At 40.3% G+C, this 20324-nt stretch overlaps 1 long non-coding RNA gene across 1 annotated transcript; it reads left to right on the forward strand.

Annotated features, from left to right (window-relative positions):
• Positions 1-26: 26 nt before the first annotated feature.
• Positions 27-16523, forward strand: LOC138847338 (uncharacterized). The gene is made up of 3 exons (XR_011385081.1): positions 27-115; positions 2146-3368; positions 3743-16523. It is a non-coding gene; the product is annotated as an uncharacterized lncRNA (long non-coding RNA).
• The last annotated feature ends 3801 nt before the right edge of the window (positions 16524-20324 follow it).

The following is a 20324-nucleotide window of genomic DNA, read 5'->3' on the forward strand; positions in this document are numbered from 1 at the left end:
GTGACAATGACCTCCTTTGATGTCTGAGGCCAGGGTGGAGGTGAACAAGAAGAGTCAGGAGGCTCTACCTCAGTGACGGTCACAGCTCAGAGATGGAGAAGTGGAGCTATGAGAGGTAAGGACAAGGCATTTACAATATGAGCCCAAGGAAGACACAGAGAGGAGATTACCTAAATTGCAGATAGAGAATCTCGGATTGGGATGGGAGGTGGGGAGATGATGTCTTGACCAATGCTGAAGCAAAAAGGAATTTTACAAATCAAAGGATTAAATCAATGCCAAAATGACCTGGGATCTCTAGACATTCATTCAAAACAAGGCCTGAGTATTTATTTCCTATTCTTACCTTTACCAATGCAGGGGGAGGAAGAGGTTGTTTTCTGCTCCCCCACCCCGATCAAAGAGGAAGGAATAAAATTCTTAGCAGGAATATTTCATGTTTCCTGATTATTCCACCTCAGGGTACCCATGGTGAACTGTCTTGGTGGAAGGAGAGGGAAGAGGATTGTTGTGCTCTCAGAATCAGGGGCCAGAAATCGATGGGGGCTCAGATAGTGCCGTTGTCATCTAAAACTTTTATCAGGAAATTAAAAGAAGTTCAGTTTCCTAAAGGACTCTAAGCAAACGTTCAGCTGCTCTCAAGAGATTTAGCTCAGCCCGGAGGCTATGCTAAAGGCTTTGGAAACTGCAGTCACAATCCTGTCTCTACCAGTAACTCTTCATGCATCTGGTCCCAGTGTAATCTTTAGTCTGCCTGACACTAGTTTCTTTATCTTAAAATGAAAGGGATAAGATAATATCTCTCGTTTTCTTCTTAACTCTAGTATTCTATAAATTGTACCATTTTTACTCTTCTCAAAACCACAGAAAAGCTTTATTTCTCTCCCCAAACCTCCTAACATAGCCAGTATGTCTCTTCCCTCTCAATCAACCATCACAATTTTATACCTGGACTGTATTGGGCAGAGCAGGTGAGGCTTTGCAGAGGCCTGAGGCAACAAGTGAACCTTCAAATCCAAAGGTTGATTTTCTCAATCTCAAAAGCTCCAGTGGGAGGTAGATAAATAACACTTCTGTGCGCTTGTGTTCTGTGTGGTGACTTGGAAATCCAGGAAGCCTCCAGCCTGTGGCTCCACCATTGAGGCTGTGACCCCTGTGTTGCCACAGCAGAAGAGAGAGCATGGGGAGGAGTCAAACCAGCCCTTGTAGGATTCAACCCAGGGACTTCAGTTTAATGCCTTTGGGCCAATACTAGTCCCATAGCCCCACGTGAGCGCTAAGGGAGACTAAAAGTTGTGAAATTAGTCATCAACCTCTGTTTCTGCCACTATCTCCCAGAAATTGTTTCTATTTTATTATAATTTAATTTTTAACACTAAAACAATGGATAAGGGGAGGGTTGCAGGTTGGAGGGACGTTATGGGGGGGAAGCCATTGTAATCAATATTCCGTACTTTGGAAATTTATATTCATTAAATAAAAGTTAAAAAAAATAAAAAAAAATAAAAACAAAATGAAAAGTTATATGGAAGAAAGTTCCATCCCCCTCCATATTCTTTGAACTGTGTTCTAACTCATTTCACAAATTAAAATTTGTTCATTAGTTTTTAGGCTGTATGTCCTATGTTTACGTTGTCAAAATGAAGCAGATGGAGGAATCTGTTCTTGCTTTTTTATTATCATGTTAGGAAATGCACACAGTAAAATGTGCAAATATATGTACAGCTCAAAAAGATTTACACACACACACATACACACACACATACACCCATTTGACCACTTCTCATATCAAGATACATAACATTTCTAATATCCCAGCAGATCCCCAGTCAAGACTCACCCACAAAGGTTACTAGCATTTTGACCTCTATCACAATTGGAAGTTTTGGCCTAGAAATATCATACTCTTCTCTCTGGCACCATTTACTCAATGTTGTATCCTTATTGCACAAAGCTGTAACTTTATTATTTTGTTTCTAGATAGTAGTCCTTGTATTACTATCATACAAATTTACTATGACTATTACCATTTACTATTGACTATTACTATTTATCAGATTTACTACTGATGGACATTTGCATTATATCTGAATTGATTCTTTTCAAAATAATGATTCTATGAATATTCTTATCTCTGTCTTTCAGTTGACATAAGCACCAAATCTCCTAAGGCTGTATACTGGGGGTTGGAACTGCTGAGTTACAGGCTTACATATATTCAGCATTGGTGTCTACCAGAGAGTATTTCAAGGTAGTTGTACCAAACTACTACCCTTAACTACTACCAAACTACTACCCTTAAAGGTAACTCTTGCTCCATAGTTTTGCCAACATTTGGTACTGTCACTCCTTTCAGTCTACTGAAACAACAGTAGTAATTTGCAAGTAAGTGGTTATAAATGGTGGTGAGCCTCTTTTTTTTTCTTTTTCTTTCTTTTTTTTTTGGGGGGGGGGGGTCAATTAACCTCTTGTGTATTTGTTGTGAAATGCCTGAAGCTCTGTGCTCTCTTATTGAAGTGTTTGTTCCATATTGGTTTGCGGGGTATCCTTATATATTACAGGTAGGAAACCTTCATCAAATCTGTGCTTTGCCACCTTTTTTCCAAGTCTATGACTTGCTTTTTCACTCTCTCAGTACTTATTGTCTTTTGAGGGATTAGAAACCAAATTTTTAAATCCAATTTTATCAAGATATAAAGTAATAACATAAAACTCATCTTGCATGATATATAATCAAATCACTTCAGTGGATTCATGGAATTTTGCAGCCATCACAACAATCTAATTTTAGAACCTTGCCATCACCCCAAAAATGTCTATCTTGCCCATTTGCAGTTAATCCTTTCTTCTGTCCTCACCTCACCAATTTTCTTTCTCTATGTAGATTTGCTTTTCCTACATGTTTCATACCAATGAATTTATATCCTATTGTGTATGGCTTATTTCACGGAGCATGTTTTGAAGATCATCTGTACTGTAGCATGTATCACTAATTCATTTCCTTTTATTGGATACCAGAATCCTTTGTATAGATATACTACATTGCATTAGTACATTAAGCAGTTGATGAGCATTTAAATGGTTTCCAGTTTTTATTATTATGAATTACACTGTGATTAACATTTGCAACAAAGAAAACTTTGCATGCACAGATATTTCATTTTTCTTGGGTAGACTCTTAGGAGTGGATTTGTAACTTCACGCTTAATATTTTCTCCTTTTTTAACATTTTTAATGAGACGTAATTCCCATTCTACAAAATTCACTCATTTATGGTGTAAACAGCAGTAATTTTTAGTGTATTCACAAGATGTGGACCATAACCTCAGCCCAATTTTAGAATATTTTCATCACACCAAAAAAGAAAGGCTTTGGGCCGGCGCCGCGGCTCACTAGGCTAATCCTCCGCCTAGCGGCGCCGGCACACCGGGTTCTAGTCCCGGTCGGGGCGCCGGATTCTGTCCCGGTTGCCCCTCTTCCAGGCCAGCTCTCTGCTGTGGCCAGGGAGTGCAGTGGAGGATGGCCCAGGTGCTTGGGCCCTGCACCCCATGGGAGACCAGGAAAAGCACCTGGCTCCTGGCTCCTGCCATCGGATCAGCGCGGTGCGCTGGCCGCAGCGCGCCGGCCGCGGCGGCCATTGGAGGGTGAACCAACGGCAAAGGAAGACCTTTCTCTCTGTCTCTCTCTCTCTCACTGTCCACTCTGCCTGTCAAAAAAAAAAAAAAAAAAAAAAAAAAGAAAGGCTTTGCCACTAAGTCCCCATCCTCCCCCCACAACGCTGTCCCTCAGCCCTGGGCAAACATTAATCTACTTTCAGTCTCTATCATTTTAGCTTATTCTGGAAATTTCATATGAACAGAATCATACAATAGTTGTTCTTTTGTGACTGGCCACTATAACAGTGTTTGAAAAGGTCATTCACATTACAATATATTTCAGTAATGCAGCCCTTTTTGGTGCAAGGTAGCATTCCATTGTGTTGTGCATATCGTATTGTGTTTATCCATTCATCACGTGGTAGATATTTGGATTATTTCTATGATTTTGTATGAATACTGTTGCTAGGAACATTTGTGTGCAGGTTCTCATGGAGCCATATGACCATTTTTCTTGAGTTTATACCTACCAGTATAATTGCCAGGTCATATGTTTAATGTTTTGAGGAACTGTCAAAACATTTTCTAAATGGTTGCATCATTTTACCTTTCCGTAATCAATGCATGAGGCTCCAATTTCTCTACATCCTTGCCAACGTAATTATTATCTCATTTTGATTTCAGTCATCCTAATGAGTATGATGTAGTATGTCATAATTTTGATTTGTATCTCTCTAATGATTAACGATGTTGAGCATTTTTCATGCACTTACTGCCTATTTGTACATCATTTTTAGAGCAAGGCCTCATGTCCTTTGCCATTTTATAACTGAATTGTCATTTAACTTTATTTTTTTATTTGTATTTGAGAGACAGAAAAGACATAGAGAGAGCTCTCGCTGGTTACTCGCCAAATGACCACAGTGACTGGGAGCCAGGAACTCAAACCAGTTCTTCCACACGGGTAGCAGGGACCTAACTACTTAATTATCACTGAGCCTCCCAGGGTGCACATTAGCAGAAAGCTGGAATTAAGAGTGGATCTGGAACTAGAAACCAGACACTCCATTATGAGTGGAGAATGTCTCAAGTAATATCTTAACCATTGTACCAAATGTCTGCACCTGTCTTTTTATTGTTGACTCATAAGAGGTTCTTTTACATATTCTCTGTACAAATGTCTTATCGGGTACATGCTCAGCAAATATTTTCTCCCATCCTGTGGGTTGTCTTTTCACTTTTCAACTGAAGCACACAAGTTTTGAATTTCAATGAAGCCTAATGTATCTATTTTTACTTTTGGTGTCAATATCTAAGGAACCATTGCCATGAATACTTATTCCTCTATTTCTTCTAAGTGTTTAACAGTTATGGCTCTTATATTTATGTCTAGAATCCACTCTGAGTTAATTTTCGTGGATAGCATGAGGAAAAGTAGTCAACTTCATTCACTTGCATATGTAAACCCAGGTGCTCCAGCACCATTTGTTGAAAAGAACGTTCTTCCGGGCCGGCGCCGTGGCTCACTTGGTTAATCCTCCGCCTGTGGCACCGGCATCCCATATGGGTGCCGGGTTCTAGATCCAGTTGCTCCTCTTCCAGTCCAGCTCTCTGCTGTGGCCAGGAAAGCAGTGGAGGATGGCCCAAGTGCTTGGGCCCTGCACCCGCATGGGAGACCAGGAAGAAGCACCTGGCTCCTGGCTTCAGATGGTCATAGCGGCCATTTAGGGAGTGAACCAACGGAAGGAAGACCTTTCTCTCTGTCTCTCTCTCTGTCTATAACTCTGTCAAATAAATTTTAAAAAATTAATAAAAGAACAGAATGTTATTCCTATATTGCTTTTGTCAAGATAAATTAGCCATAGATATATTTAAATTGACCTTTGTGACTATCCTTATGCTAGTTATGACACTGTCTTGATTCATAATTTTTTTAATATTTATTTATTTGAAAGGCAGAGTTACAGAGAGGCAGAGGCAGAAGCAGAGAGAGAGTGAGAGTGGGGGGGGGGGGTCTTCCATTCGTTGGTTCACTCCCCAGATGGCCACAGATCCCCAGATCCCCAGATTGGCTATGCCAATCCAAAGCCAGGAGCCAGGAGCTTCTTCCAGGTCTCCCACGTGGGTCCAGGGGCCCAAGGACTTGGCCATCTTCTGCTGCTTTCCTGGGCCATAGCAGAGAGGTGGATCAGAAGTGGAGCAGCCAGGACTTGAACCGGCATCCAAATGGGATGGCGGAACTGCAGGCAGCAGTTTTACCCTCTATGCCACAGCACCGGCCCCCATGATATGCTTTGACACTGGGAAGTATGATTTCTCCAACTTTGCTCTTTTCAAGATTGTTTTGGTTATTTTGGCCTCTTTGAATTCCAAATGAATTTTAGGATCAGCTTGTCTACTTCTACCAACAACAGCAAAAAAACTGACAGCATTTGATTAGGGATTGCATTTATTCTGTTAATCAATTTGGGGAGTTTTTATCATATTGACAATACTGGGACTTCCAACTCTAGATGTGCAATGTCTTTCTATTTGCTAAAAGCTTAAGTTGGAGCCCTCTTCCCTCTCTTTAAAAAGGAGACAGGTGAAAAAAAAATTTTAATTTTTGGAGCTTATAGTTTTCAAAGAATATATCGTGCAGTTCATTTGTTAATTTATCATTATTCATGCATTTTAATTCCACTGTAAATAGAATTCTTAATTTCATTTTTGGATGTTTCATTGCTGGTGTTTAGAAGTATAGTAGATATTTGAATAATGATCTTTATTTGGCAGCATTGCCAATTTCACTTATTATAATAGTTTTTCAGTGGTTTCCTTAGAATTTTTAGTATGCCAAGTTAGTTAATCTGCAACAAAGATAATTTTCCTTCCTCCTTTTCAATCTTGATGCCTTCATTGTTTTTCCTTGTATATTTCCCAATATTGTATATTGCCTTAGTTTTTACTTTCATTTATTAAAATAGCTCTTGCACAATCCCATCTGGTCAGGTATATGATATTGTTATGTGTGCTGGATTCCATTTGCTGGTATCTTGTTGAGGTTTTTACATCTGTAACAGATACTGATCTATAGTTTTATTTTCTTATGATATCCTTATCTGGTTTTTGCTATCAGGGCAATGTAGAACTTATAGGCTAAGTCAGGGTGTGTTCCTTTTTCTTTCATTTTTTAAAAGAGTTTATAGATGCATAAGCAGTAGAGGTTCTTTAAATATTTGGTATATATTTGCTTTTTTAAGAAATGTCAAACTTTTTCTCAAAGAAACTGTAACAGTTTGCATTCTCATCAGCAATGTATGAAGTTTTGTGTTTCTCCATATGCTCACAACATTTGTATTGTCTTTTTTTACCTTGTTTGTGCATGTAAGATGTTCATGTGCAAAAAGGTATTAATTTGTACTTTCCTGGATGTATAATGTTGATAGTATGTTCATCTGTTTATTAGCTACATATATTTGGTTGATGTACTTTCAATTTTTTAAAAAATAGGTTGTTTTGTTTTATTGAATTCTAACAGTCTCTTACATATTATAAATGCAACATTTTCTTCCAGTTCATGAGTTTTCTTTTCATTTTCTCAATGTTCTATCTTTTATTATTTATTATAATTTTTTATTTGAAAGGCAAGGACAGACAAGACAGAGAAACATCTTCCATCTTGGAGTTCACTCACCAAATGCCTACAACACCAAAAGGGTGGGTCAAACCAAAACCAGAAGCTTAGAGCTCCAGGGGCTGGTGTTGTGGCACAGTGGGCTAAGCCTCCACCTGTGGCACAGGCGTCCTAAACGTGCGCTGGTTTGAGTCCTGGCTACTCCTCTTCTGATCCAGCTCTCTGCTCTGGCCTGGGGAAACAGTAGAAGATGTCCCAAGTGCTTGGGCCAATGTGGGAGACCCAGAGGAAGTTCCTGGCTCCTGGCTTCGGATCAGCTCAACTCCAGCCATTGTGGCCATTTGGAGAATGAACCAACAGATTGAAGATCTCTCTCTCTCTCTCTCTCTCTTTCCCTCTCTCTCTCTCCCTCCCTCCCTCTCTCCCTCTCTCCCTCTCTTCCTCTCTCTGTAACTCTGTCTCTCAAATAAATAAATAAATCTTACGGGCTGGTGCCATGGCGCAATAGGTTAATCCTCAGCCTGCGGCGCCACAATCTCATATGGGCACCAGTTCTAATCCTAGCTACCCCTCTTCCAATCCAGCTCTCTGCTATGGCCTGGTAAAGTAGTAGAAGATGGCCCAAGTCTTTGGGTCCCTGCACCCACATGGGAGACCGGGAGGAAGCACCTGGCTCCTGGCTTCAGATTGGCGCAGCTCTGGCCGTTGTGACCATCTGGGGAGTGAACCAATGGAAGGAAGACCTCTCTCTCTGTCTCTCCCTCTCACTGTCTGTAACTCTACCTCTCAAATAAAGAAAGAAAGAAAAGCATTTTTTAAAAAATAAGTAAATCTTAAAAAAAAAAGAACTCCAATCAGCTCTCCCATGTGGGTGACAAGGACTCAAATACTTGGGCCATCATCAGCTGCCTCCCACGGTGCCATCAGCAAGAAGCTGGAATCAGAAGCAAAGACAGGACTCAAACTCAGGCACTCAGATTTGAGATGCAGGCGTCCCAAGCAGTATCTTAGCCACTGAGCCAAATGCCTGCCTCTTAATGTTCTCTTTTGAAAGAAAAAAGTTTTCCATTTTGATAAAGCCCATTTTTTTTCGCTTATGGCATAATACTTTTTTGTATCATAGCTAAGAACTCTGCCCAATGCAAGATGTTTTATGATACTAGCTATTCGATTTAGGTGTATGATTTTGAGTTTCTTAGTGTGTATTAAGGATCTCAATATATTTTTATATGTAAGTATACAAAAGTATATAATTATACCAGCGTTATTTGTTGACAACATGTTTTTTGTCCCTGTGAATTAACTTGGCACATTTGTTGAAAATCAAGTTGATGACAAAAGTTTCTTTATTTCTGTATTCCCAGTTTTTCTCTGTTGATCTGTGTGTTTATTCTTACCCCAGCATGACATTTTTTAAGGTTTGTTTAATTATTTGAAAGTCAGAGTTACACAGAGAGAGGAGAGGCAAAGAGAGAGAGAGAGGTCTTCCATCTGCTGGTTCACTCTCCAATTAGCCACAACAGCTGGAGCTGTGCCAATCCGAAGCCAGGAGCCAGGAGCTTCTTCCAGGTCTCCGACATGGGTGCAGGAGCCCAAGGACTTGGACTATCTTCTACTGCTTTCCCTGGCACTTTAATGGGGAGCTGGATCAGAAGTAGAGCAGCCTGTGTTCCACTATGATATGCTGGCATCACAGGTGGCAGGTTAACCCGCTGTACCACAATGTCAGATTTCCCTAGCTATTTTTCTCTGTTGGATTTCAGTTTTTGCACCAAAATAACATCTTTTAATTCTATTTTCCATGAATCTTTTTAAAATACCTTCTTTAGACCCAGAAGATAGGCCGGTGCCGTGGCTCAATAGGCTAATCCTCCACCTAGCGGCGCCGGCACACCAGGTTCCAGTCCCGGTCGGGGTGCCAGATTCTGTCCCGGTTGCCCCTCTTCCAAGCTAGCTCTCTGCTGTGGCCCAGGAAGGCAGTGCAGGATGGCCCAAGTGCTTGGGCCCTGCACCCCATGGGAGACCAGGAGAAGCACCTGGCTCCTGCCTTCGGATCAGCGCGGTGCGCTGGCCGCAGCGCGCCGGCCATGGCGCCCATTGGAGGGTGAACCAACGGCAAAAGGAAGACCTTTCTCTCTGTCTCTCTCTCTCACTGTCCACTCTGCCTGTCAAAAAAAAAAAAAAGACCCAGAAGATATGGGGTTTTTGCATTATATATCACTTTTTATTGCTTAAAATTAATATAAAGAAAACAGATTCCATGTATATGAACAGCATATAGTAAGATCTTCAGTGTCCACCCAAGTGAACAATCTCTCTTGAATGGAGTATTTAGTCCACTCACATGTGATGCTAATACTGATGTGATTGAATTTACACTTGCCATTTCACTTGTTTTCAGTATGTCTTGTGTTTTTGTTTATGTGTTTTTTGTTTATCAAATTGATAATAAGTAAGCATTTTTAAAGATTTATTTCTTAATTTGAGTGACTGAGAGGGGAGAGATGGAGAATCTACTATCTGCTGGTTCACTCCCCAACTGGCCACAATAGTCAGACCTGGCCCAGGCTGAAGCCAGTAGCCAGGAGTGCCGTTCTGGTCCCCCACATGGGTGGCAGGGGCCCAAGCACTTGGGCCATCTTCCACTGCTTTCCCAGGTGCATTAGCAGGGAGCTGGATCAAAGATAAGTAGCCAGGACTCCAGCAGGCACCCCAATATGAGATGCCAGCATTGCAAGAGGTGGCTTAATCTCCACTTAAAATCATGTCAAGTCCAACACAGACCCCCATAGTAAGCATTTTTAGTGTAGCATTTAATTACCTATGATTTTTAAACTTAATAATGGGTTAAGAGTTTATAATGTACATCTTAATTAATTACAATCTTCTTCAAGTTAAAAGTAGCTTTATTCTTGTAAACTGTAGAATCTTTTTTCCAGTATATAACTCCCCTGTTTCCTTTTATATTACATATATGCATGTTACAAACACAATAATAGAACTTACAATCATCGCTTTATGCAATGTATGCCCTTCACAGATTTTTCTTCATTTATTTTCACTTTTATTTAAAAATCAGAGACAGATCTTCCATCCACTGCTTCACTCCCCAAATGTCCACAAAAGTCAGGACTAGCCAGCCAGGAGCTTTAGCCAGGAGCCCAGAGCTCCATCCAGCTCTCCCACATGGTTGGGAAGGATCCAAGTACTTGAGCCATCACCTGCTGCTTCCCAGGATGTGCTCTAGCTGGAAGCTGGATCAGAAGTGGACTAGCAGAGACTTGAAGCAGGCACTCCGATGTAGAATGTGGGCATCCCAAATAAACCAAACACCTCCCTTCAGTCTTAGGGCTTTAAAGAGGTTAAGGGAAGTGAAACAATATATATGTGCGTAGATTTTAACTAGGGTAAAATAGACATAACATAAACTCTTGATCATTTCTGAATATACAGCTCAGTGCTATTAGGCACATTCACGTTGTTGTAAAACATTGTCATCTTCCATCTCTGGAACTTTTGCTCTTGCAAAACTGAAACTCTTCACTCATTAAATAATAAATTCTTTTCTCAATGCTCACCCTGGGAACCACATTTTCCCTGTCAGTGTGGGTTTGCCTCCTGTAGGTATCTTATGTTAAGTGGAATCACATAATACTAGTCTTTTTCTGACTGACTGATTTCACTCATAAAGTCCTTAAGGGTACTCATTTTGTAGCATAATCTAGAATTCCCTTCCTTCTTAAGTCTGAATAATATTCTGTTGTATATACACTAATTTGTCTGCCAAAGGACACTTGAGCCGCTTCCACCTTTTGTCTTTGCAAATAAGGCTGCTGTTAAGATAGGTGCACAAATATTCCTTTGAGGTCTTGATTTTTATTCTCTTGGATATACACCTAGAAGTAAAATTACTGGATCATATAGTCACTACACTTTTAATTTTTGAGGAGCTGTCTTACTATTTTCCATGGGAGTCACACCATTCACATTCTCACCAACCATACACACAAGGTACCAACTTCTCATTCTCACCAACAGTTATATTTTAAAAAAATATACAGTAGCTATCGTAACAAGTGATTGATTGTGGTTTTGATCTGCATTTTATTAATGATTAGTGATAGCGAGCATATTTTTACGTGTTTGCTATTCATTTGCTTACCTCTTTGGAGAAATGTCTGTTCAAGTTCTTTGCCTATTTTTTAATCAAATTATTGGTGTTTTGTGGTTGTTTTTGAGCTGTGAGAGTTTTTTATATATTCTGGGTGCTGCTCCTTATCAGATATAAAATTTCCAAGTATCTTTTCCTATTGCATGGGTTGCTTTTTCAACACTGTTCTTTGATACAGTTTTGAATTTTGATATAATACAATTTATCTAGTTTTTCCTCTTGTTGCCTGTCTCTTGGTGCCATATCCTAAAAAATCATGTCAAATCCAATGTATCATACAGCCCCTCCCCTGTTTTTTCTGAGCATTTTATAGTTTAAGTACCTATATTCATGTCTTTGACCTGTTTGAATTAATTTTTGTGTATGATATGAGGTAAGGGTTAATTTCATTCTTTATCAAGTCAATATCCAGTTTTTCCAACACCATTTGTTTAAGACTATTTTTCCTATCAAAGAGTCTTGGAACTTTTATTGATAAATCTTTTCTAGTTTCTTAAAATATATAAATGTAGTTTATGAGTTTGTGGCCTTCGTACTCTTTAATGTAAGCATTCATAGCTATATGTGTCCCTTTTAACGTATTTCATAGTAGTCCCTAAGTTGGGCACACGGTGTCCTCATTTTCGTCTGTCTCAATTATTTTCTAATTTCTCTTGTGATTTCTTTTTGACCCATTTGTTGTTCAAGACTGTGTTATTTAATTTCCACCCATTTTTCAGATGCCCTTTTGTTATTGATTTCTAGTTCTATTTCACTGTGATCAGAAAAAGATACTTTATATGATTTCAATCTTTTTAAGTGTACTGATCTACTTTGTGATCTAACATATGGTGTACCCTGGAGAATATTCCACGTGCACTTGAGAAAAATGTACATTCAAATGTTGTTTTATGGAATATCCTGCATATGTCTTTTAGGTCCAATTGGTTTATAGTGTTGTTCAAGTCTTCTATTTCCTTATTAACTTCCTCTCTAGTTGTTTACATATCTTTTTCTATTAACCCACATATTAGAGAGCTTCAAGAAAATTCATAGAAATGCGTATTAGGAAAACACTATGCATGGATCTCAAAAGTTTGCACCACATTAAGCACCATCTAAGTTGTTATAACATGTATGAACAGGATCTAATCTGAGACACTAAAAAGATAAAACAACAGTGTTAGGTCTTTATCAGAGCAACATATTTCATGAAAAGTTTGTGGGGACAAAGCATCAGAGATGACAGCAGTTTACAAATAACTCATTTTCAGAAGGTATGAAATGATGTTGGAGATGTTGTCTGCGATGGCAGGCCATCAGCATCAGCTTGTGAGAAAATTGATTGATCTTTCAAGTCCCCTAATTGAAGAGGCCAATAATTAATAGCAGATTGGACAGACATCTCAATTGGTTCAGCTGACTGAAAAATTAAGATAGAGCAAACTTGGGGACCTGAGCTATGGCGCAGCAGTTTAAAGCCCCAGTCTGCAATGCCAACATCCCATATGGGCACCTGTTTGAGTCCCAGCTGATCCTCTTCCGATCCAGCTCTCTGCTATGGCCTGAGAAAGCAGTGGGAGATGGCCCACGTCCTTGGGCCCCTGCACCCACAAGGGAGACCCGGAAGAAGCTCCTGGCTTCAGATCGGCTCAGCTCTGGCAATTGCAGTCATTTGGGGAGTGAACCAGCAGATGGAAGACCTCTCTCTCTCTCTCTCTCTCTCTTTCTCTCTCCCCCCCCATCTTTCTCCCTCTCTCTCCCTCCCTTCCTCCCTCTCTGTAACTCTGCCTTTGAAATAAATAATCTCTCAAAAAAAAAAAAAAAAGTAGAGCAAACTCTCTACTTGATGGTTAAAGAGGGATCAAGATCCTCAAGTATTTCTTCAAATAATTGCAACAGTAGCTTAAGCATGGCCTTACCAGTATGACCCTGAAGACAGCACAATCAAAGCAATGATTACCAGGGCTGGCGCTGTAGTGCAGGGGGTTAAAGTCCTGACCTGTAGTGCAGGCAAACCATAAGGGTGCTGGTTCCAAGCCAGGCTGCTCCACTTCCAATCCAGCTCTCTGCTAGTGTCCCTGGGAAAGCAGTAGAAGATGGAACAAGTCCTTGGGCACTTGCACCCATGTGGGAGACCTGGAAGAAGCTCCTGGCTCCTGGCTTCAGATCCACCCAGCTCCAGCCATTGTGGCCATATGGGGAGTGAATAAGGATATGGATGAACTCTCTCTCTTTCTCTGTCTCTACCTCTCTCTATAATTCCATCTTTCAAGTAAATAAAATAAATCTTAAAAAAAAAAAGCAATGATTACCAAGAGTTGGAATTGGCCTTGTCAAAAAATAGTTTTTTAACATTTAATTCCATTCTTTGAAAGCCTTCCAAAGTCCCTCATATTTACATTTGCTGGTACTCTATTTTTATATGGATTTCAATTACCATAAAACATCATTTTTTCAATCTTAATGAATTCCTGCAACATCGCTTGTAAGGTAAGCATTTTAGTAGCTAATTTTCTCAGTTACTGTTTATTTGGAAATATCTTTAAGTCACTTTTTTTTAAAGGATGACTTTGTGAATATAAAACTCTAATTGACTTTTTTCTTTCATCACTTTCAACATAGGTCAGCCCTTAATTTCCATGGGGAGATTGGTTCCAGGAACATAGACCAAAATCTGTAAATGCTCAAATCCCTTATACAAAATGACATAGTACGAGTATTTGCATATAACTCAGCACACCCTCATGTATACCTTAAACCACTTCTAGATTTCTTATAATACCTAACAGAATATACATGCTTTGTAAATAGTTGTTACATTGTATTGTGTTTTTTAGCACCATGTCTTATTTATTTAATAGCTGTTGTAATAAGCTGAATCCATGACAAATGCAGTAGATATTGAATAAATGTTGCCCAGTTAGATAATGTCAACTTTAAATAACTAAAGAATGAAAGTACACAATTTAGAAATAACAATAACAGCCCCATATGAATATGAATTGCTCTCTGAATTCTTAGTTAAGGGCTATAAACATATATTTCCTTATCTACTTACCTAGCATCTACTACCTATGATTTACATCTTGTCAACAAACCTTTTATAAGCATTTTTTAAGATTTATTTATTTATTTGAAAGTCAGAGTTACACAGAGAGAGGAGAGGCAGAGAGAGAGAGAGAGAGCTTCCATCCGCTGGTTCACTCCCCAATTGGCTGCAACGGCCAGAGCTGTGCCAATCCAAAGCCAGGAGCCAGGAGTTTCCTCCAAGTCTCCCATGCAGGTGCAGTGGCCCAAGGACTTGGGCCATCTTCCACTGCTTTCCCAGGCCACAGCAGAGAGCTGGATTGGAAGTGGAGCAGCCAGGACTCGAACCGGTGCACATATGGGATGCCGGCACTGCAAGCAGCGGCTTTACCTGCTATGCCACAGCGCTGGCCCCATAAACATTTTTAAGTAAGAAAACTGTGGCTCCAGGAGGTTAACAAACTGCCATTTAATCACACATTAGTACATGGAAGAACCATAACCTTAACTCAGATCTATTTGAATCCAAAATGTTATTCTTTATATGAGTCAGCTTGTTTCTTTCCAGTTGCTATTTTCTGTTTCCTGGAATTATTAGTTACGAGTTTATTTATCATTAATATCACAACTTGTGACTCAATATTGTAGGGAGTTTTTTATAAGATGCATATTTTCTGAAAATTATGAAAAAAAGGAAATTCAATTTCTGATGGAGTTAAATATACACATATGGATGCTTATATGTATGTGTAAATTGTGTTGTTTAACAGAGAAATTTTCCTTCTTTTCAATTTTAGACACCAGGTTATGAAATCATTATTCTCATTATATTGGAATAGAAGTGAGTGAAATTTAACCTGGTAATCCTAATCCTGAACACATTACATTGCTACAATATGCACAGATGAAATGCTGCTATCTTTGAATTTTTTAAAAAAAATTATTTATTTATTTGAGACATAGAGTTACAGAGAGATGGAGAGACAGAGAGAAAGGTCTTCCATCTGCTGGTTCATTCCTCAAATGGCTGCAACAGCCAGAGCAGAGCCAGTCCGAAGCCAGGAGCTTCTTCCAGGTCTCCCATGCATGTGCAGGGGACCAAGCACTTGGGCCATCTTCTACTGCTTTCCCAGGCCATAGCAGAGAGCTGGATCAGAAGAGGAGCAGCCGGGTCTCAAACTGGTGCCCACATGTGATGCTGGCACCGCAGACGGAGGCTTAGTCTATTACACCACAGTGCCGCCCCTGCCTTTAAGTTTTAGGTACTCGCTGGCGCCACGGCTCACTAGGCTAATCCTCCGCCTTGCAGCGCTGGCACACCAGATTCTAGTCCCGGTCGGGGCACCGGATTCTGTCCCGGTTGCCCCTCTTCCAGGCCAGCTCTCTGCTGTGGCCAGGGAGTGCAGTGGAGGATGGCCCAAGTACTTGGGCCCTGCACCCCATGGGAGACCAGGAGAAGTACCTGGCTCCTGCCATCGGATCAGCGCGGTGCGCCGGCCACGGCGGCCATTGGAGGGTGAACCAACGGCAAAGGAAGACCTTTCTCTCTATCTCTCTCTCTCACTGTCCACTCTGCCTGTCAAAAAATAAAAAAATAAAATAAAAAAAATTTTAGGTACCCAAAACTTATTTCTGAACAAATGCTTAAAAAAAACTTTTCACATTAAAAAACGTTGGCCTTCAAATTCAAATTCATGATTAGATTATTGAATATTTTTAATAGGAAAAAGTTGGACATGTAATGTACATAAATATGTATACATGTATAGCCACACATAGACCCATCTGTACACACATACTTGGTGCTTTCAAAAACTCTTTACATGGGGCCGGTGCTGTAGCGCAGCAGGTTAACGCCCTGGCCGGAAGCGCCAGCATCCCATACGGGCGCCAATTTGAGACCTGGCTGCTCCACTTACATCCAGCTCTCTGCTACGGCCTGCAATAGCAGTAGAAGATGGCCCAAGTGCTTGGGCCCTTGCACCTGCGTGGGAGACCTGGAAGAAGCTCCTGGCTCCTGGCTTCTGATCAGTGCAGTTCAGGCCATTGTGGCCAATTGGGGAGTGAACCATTGGATGGAAGACCTCTCTCTCTCTCTTTCTCTCTCTGCCTCTCCTCTCTCTGTGTAACTCTGACTTTCAAGTAGAATAATAATAAATAAATCTTAAAAAAAAAAAAAAAAAACCTCTTTCCTGGGGCCGGCGCTGTGGCCTAGCAGGTAAAGCAGCCGCCTGCAGCCAGCATCCCATATGGGCGCTGGTTCAAGTCCCAGCTACTCCACTTCCGATCCAGCTCTCTGCTATGGCCTGGGAAAGCAGTAGAAAGTGGCCCAAGTCCTTGGGCCCCTGCACCCATTTGGGAGACCTGGAAGAAACTCCTGGCTCCTGGCTTTGGATCTGTGCAGCTCTGGCCATTGCTGCCAATTGGGGAGTGAACCAGCAGATGGAAGATATCTCTCTCTCTCTTTCTCTCTCTCTCTCTCTCTCTCTCTCTCTCTCTCTCTCTCTTTCTGCCGCTCCTCTCTGTGTAATTCTTTCAAATATATCAATAAATCTTCAAAAAAACTCTTTAATGGTTTGTTTGTGAATAGTCACATAAATAACAATGACTGACACGGAATCCCATCCAACTCAAATTGTGTCTTCAATAAAACAGAGAAATAACAGTGTTATTTTTCTCTTTTCAGTGAGCATGGATTAGAACAAATTAAACCCAAGCCAAGGCCGGCGCCACGGCTCACTAGGCTAATCCTCCACCTTGTAGCGCCAGCCCGGTTGCCCCTCTTCCAGGCAAGCTCTCTGCTGTGGCCAGGGAGTGCAGTGGAGGATGGCCCAAGTACTTGGGCCCTGCACCCCATGGGAGACCAGGAGAAGTACCTGGCTCCTGCCATCGGATCAGCGTGGTGCGCTGGCCACAGCGCGCCGGCCATGGCAGCCATTGGAGGGTGAACCAACGGCAAAAAGGAAAACCTTTCTCTCTGTCTCTCTCTCACTGTCCACTCTGCCTGTCAAAAATAAATAAATAAATAAACCCAAGGCACTCACAAGCATGTATCATATATTGGTTAGAAAACAATGATAATGAAAGTCTATGTTTTTAGTAGCTGCTATTTTTTCCTAATATTTTCAAAATGTAGCTGATTAAATGCACAGATACAGAATCTGCTTATATAGAGGGCTGGTGATACGTCATTTCACTGCTTTCTGCCTGCACCATTTCTGTTGGGCAATGAGCCATTATTGTATTGCTGCTCCCTGTAGGCAGTAAGTTATTTTTCTCCTGCTCCTTGTGATAGTTAATTTTTTGTGTTGACTTGACTAATGAGGATGTTCAGCTGTTTAGCCAAATATTAGTCTGAATGCACATGTATTCTTTAGATTTGATTACATTTACTGTCAGCCAACTTTTTTTTTTTTTCAAAAGAAAAAAAATTCTCCAAAATATACACATCAACCAACTATTTTAGGCTGTTATATGTAAAAAGTCCATAAGCATAACTGGAATGAATGTGCTAGAAATTTCTTTTTTTTCCCCTTTTTTATTTAAGTTACACAAGTTTCTGTGTATTTCAAATATACGGATTTAGGAACATAGTGGTACTTTCCTACCCTCTCTCCCACCCGCCCTCTAACCCTTCTTCCTCCTCCCTCTCACATTAAACTCTTCTTTTTCACAAAAATCTACTTTCATTCTACTTAATGATCATAGGCTAACCCTGCACTAAGTGAAAGAGGTCAACAAATAATATGAAGAAAAAAATCACTGTTCCTCAACAGAAGAGACAACAGCTGTAAACAATCATCAAATTTCAAAATGTCCATTTTATTCCAATACATCACATTTTAAATACTCTGTTAGTTACCTCGGATAAGAGAAAACATTTGGGGACTAGCTTATATCACTAAGTATAATAGTTTCCAGCTTCATCCATTTTGTTGCAAAAGACGGGATTTCATTTTTTACAGCTGAGTAGTACTCCGTAGTGTATATATACCATAATTTCTTTATCCAGTCAGCAGTTGATGGGAATCTGGGTTGATTCCATATCTTAGCTATTGTGAATTGAGCTGAAATGCACATGGAGGTACAGGTAACTCTTTCACCTGCTGATTTCATTTCCCTTGGGTAAATTCCTAAGAGTAGGATGGCTGGATCATGTGGTAGGTCTATATTCACACTTCTGAGGTATCTTCATACTGTATTCCACAGTGGCTGAACCAGTTTACATTCCCACCAACAGTCGATTAGGGCACTTTTTCCGCATATCCTTACCAGCATTTGTTGTTTGTTGATTTCTGTATGCAAGCCATTCTAACAGGGGTGAGGTGAAACTTCATTGTAGTTTTGATTTGCATTTCTCTTATGGCTAGTGACCCTGAGCACTTTTTCAAGTATCTGTTAGCCATTTGAATTTCCTCTCTTGAAAAATGCACGTTCAGGTGCCGGTGCTGTGAGGAAGGAGTGTGTAAAGCCATCACCTGTACTGGGTGCTGATTCAAGTCCTGGCTGCTCCACTTCCCATCCAGCTCTTTGCTATGGCCTGGGAAGGCAGTAGAAGATGGTCCAAGTGTTTGGGTCCCTGCACCAGCATAGAAGATCCAGAGGAAGCTCCTGGCTTCTGGCTTTGGATCAGCACAGCTCCAGCCATTGTGGCCATCTGGGGAGTGAACTAGCAGATGGAAGACCTCTCTTTCTCTCTACCTCCACCTCTCTGTAACTCTTTCAAATAAATAAATAAATCCTTTAAAAAATGCTTATGCAAGTCCTTTTCCCATCTCTTAACTGGATTGTTTATTTTGTTGGTATTGAATTTCTTGAGCTCTTTATAGATTCTGGATATTAACCCTTTATCAATTACATGATTTGCAAATATTTTGCATTCTGCCAGCTGCCTCTTCACTTTTCTAAGTGTTTCTTTTGCAGGCAGAATCTTCTCAGCTTGATGTGATCCTATTTGTCAATGTTGGTTTTGATTGCCTGTGCTCGAATCTTTTCCAAGAAGTCTTTGCCTATGCTAATGTCTTGCAGAGTCTCCCCAATGTTCTCTAGTAATTTGATGGTATCAGGTCATAGACTTATTCTTTGATCCATTTTGAGGGGATTTTTGTGTAAGGTGTAAGGTAGGGGTCTAGTTCCATACTTCTGTATATGAGAGGTCCAGTTTCCCTAGCACCACTGGTTGAAGAGATTGTCCTTGCTCCAGGGATTGATTTGAGCTCCTTTGACAAAAATAAGTGGGTTATAGATGAATGGATTGATTTCTGGAGTTTCTATTCTGTTCCCATTTGTCATTCTTCCTTGGAAAAAATGTCTTTTTGTATGTTTTGCCCATTTCTTAACTGTGTTGGTTTTGACTTCCTAAGTTCCTTTATGTATACTGGATATTAACCCCTTATCACATGCGTAGTTTGCAAATATTTCCTCCCATTCTTTTGGCTATCTCTTCACTTTGTTCATTGTTTCTTTAGCTGTGCAAAATCTTCTTAGTTTGATATAGCCCCATTTGTCTATTTTTGCTATTAATGCCTTGCTTCGGGGTTTTTATCCAAAAACTCATTGCCTTGGCCAATACCTTAGAGTGTTTCCCTCTTCTCAAACTATTAAACAATTGAAAAGGAGGGAACCCTTCTAAACTCACTTGGTCTATTTGAGGCCAGTATTACCTTAATTCCAAAACCACATAAGCAAACAACAAAAAGGAGAATTATAGACCAATATCTCTGATGAAAATAAAAGCAAAAAAATCCTCAACAAAATACCAGAAAATAGAACTCAACAACACATTAAAAAGATCCTCCATCCTGACTAAGGTAGATTTCTCTCAGGGATGCAGGTACTTTTTTAAAGATTGATTTATTTATCTTAAATTCAGAGTTACACAGAGAGAGAAGGATAGGAAGAGAGAGAGAGAAGTCTTACATTCGCTGGCTCA

This window comes from Oryctolagus cuniculus, chromosome 1 (genome assembly GCF_964237555.1).
Source record: "Oryctolagus cuniculus chromosome 1, mOryCun1.1, whole genome shotgun sequence".
Taxonomy (NCBI): Eukaryota; Metazoa; Chordata; class Mammalia; order Lagomorpha; family Leporidae; genus Oryctolagus; species Oryctolagus cuniculus.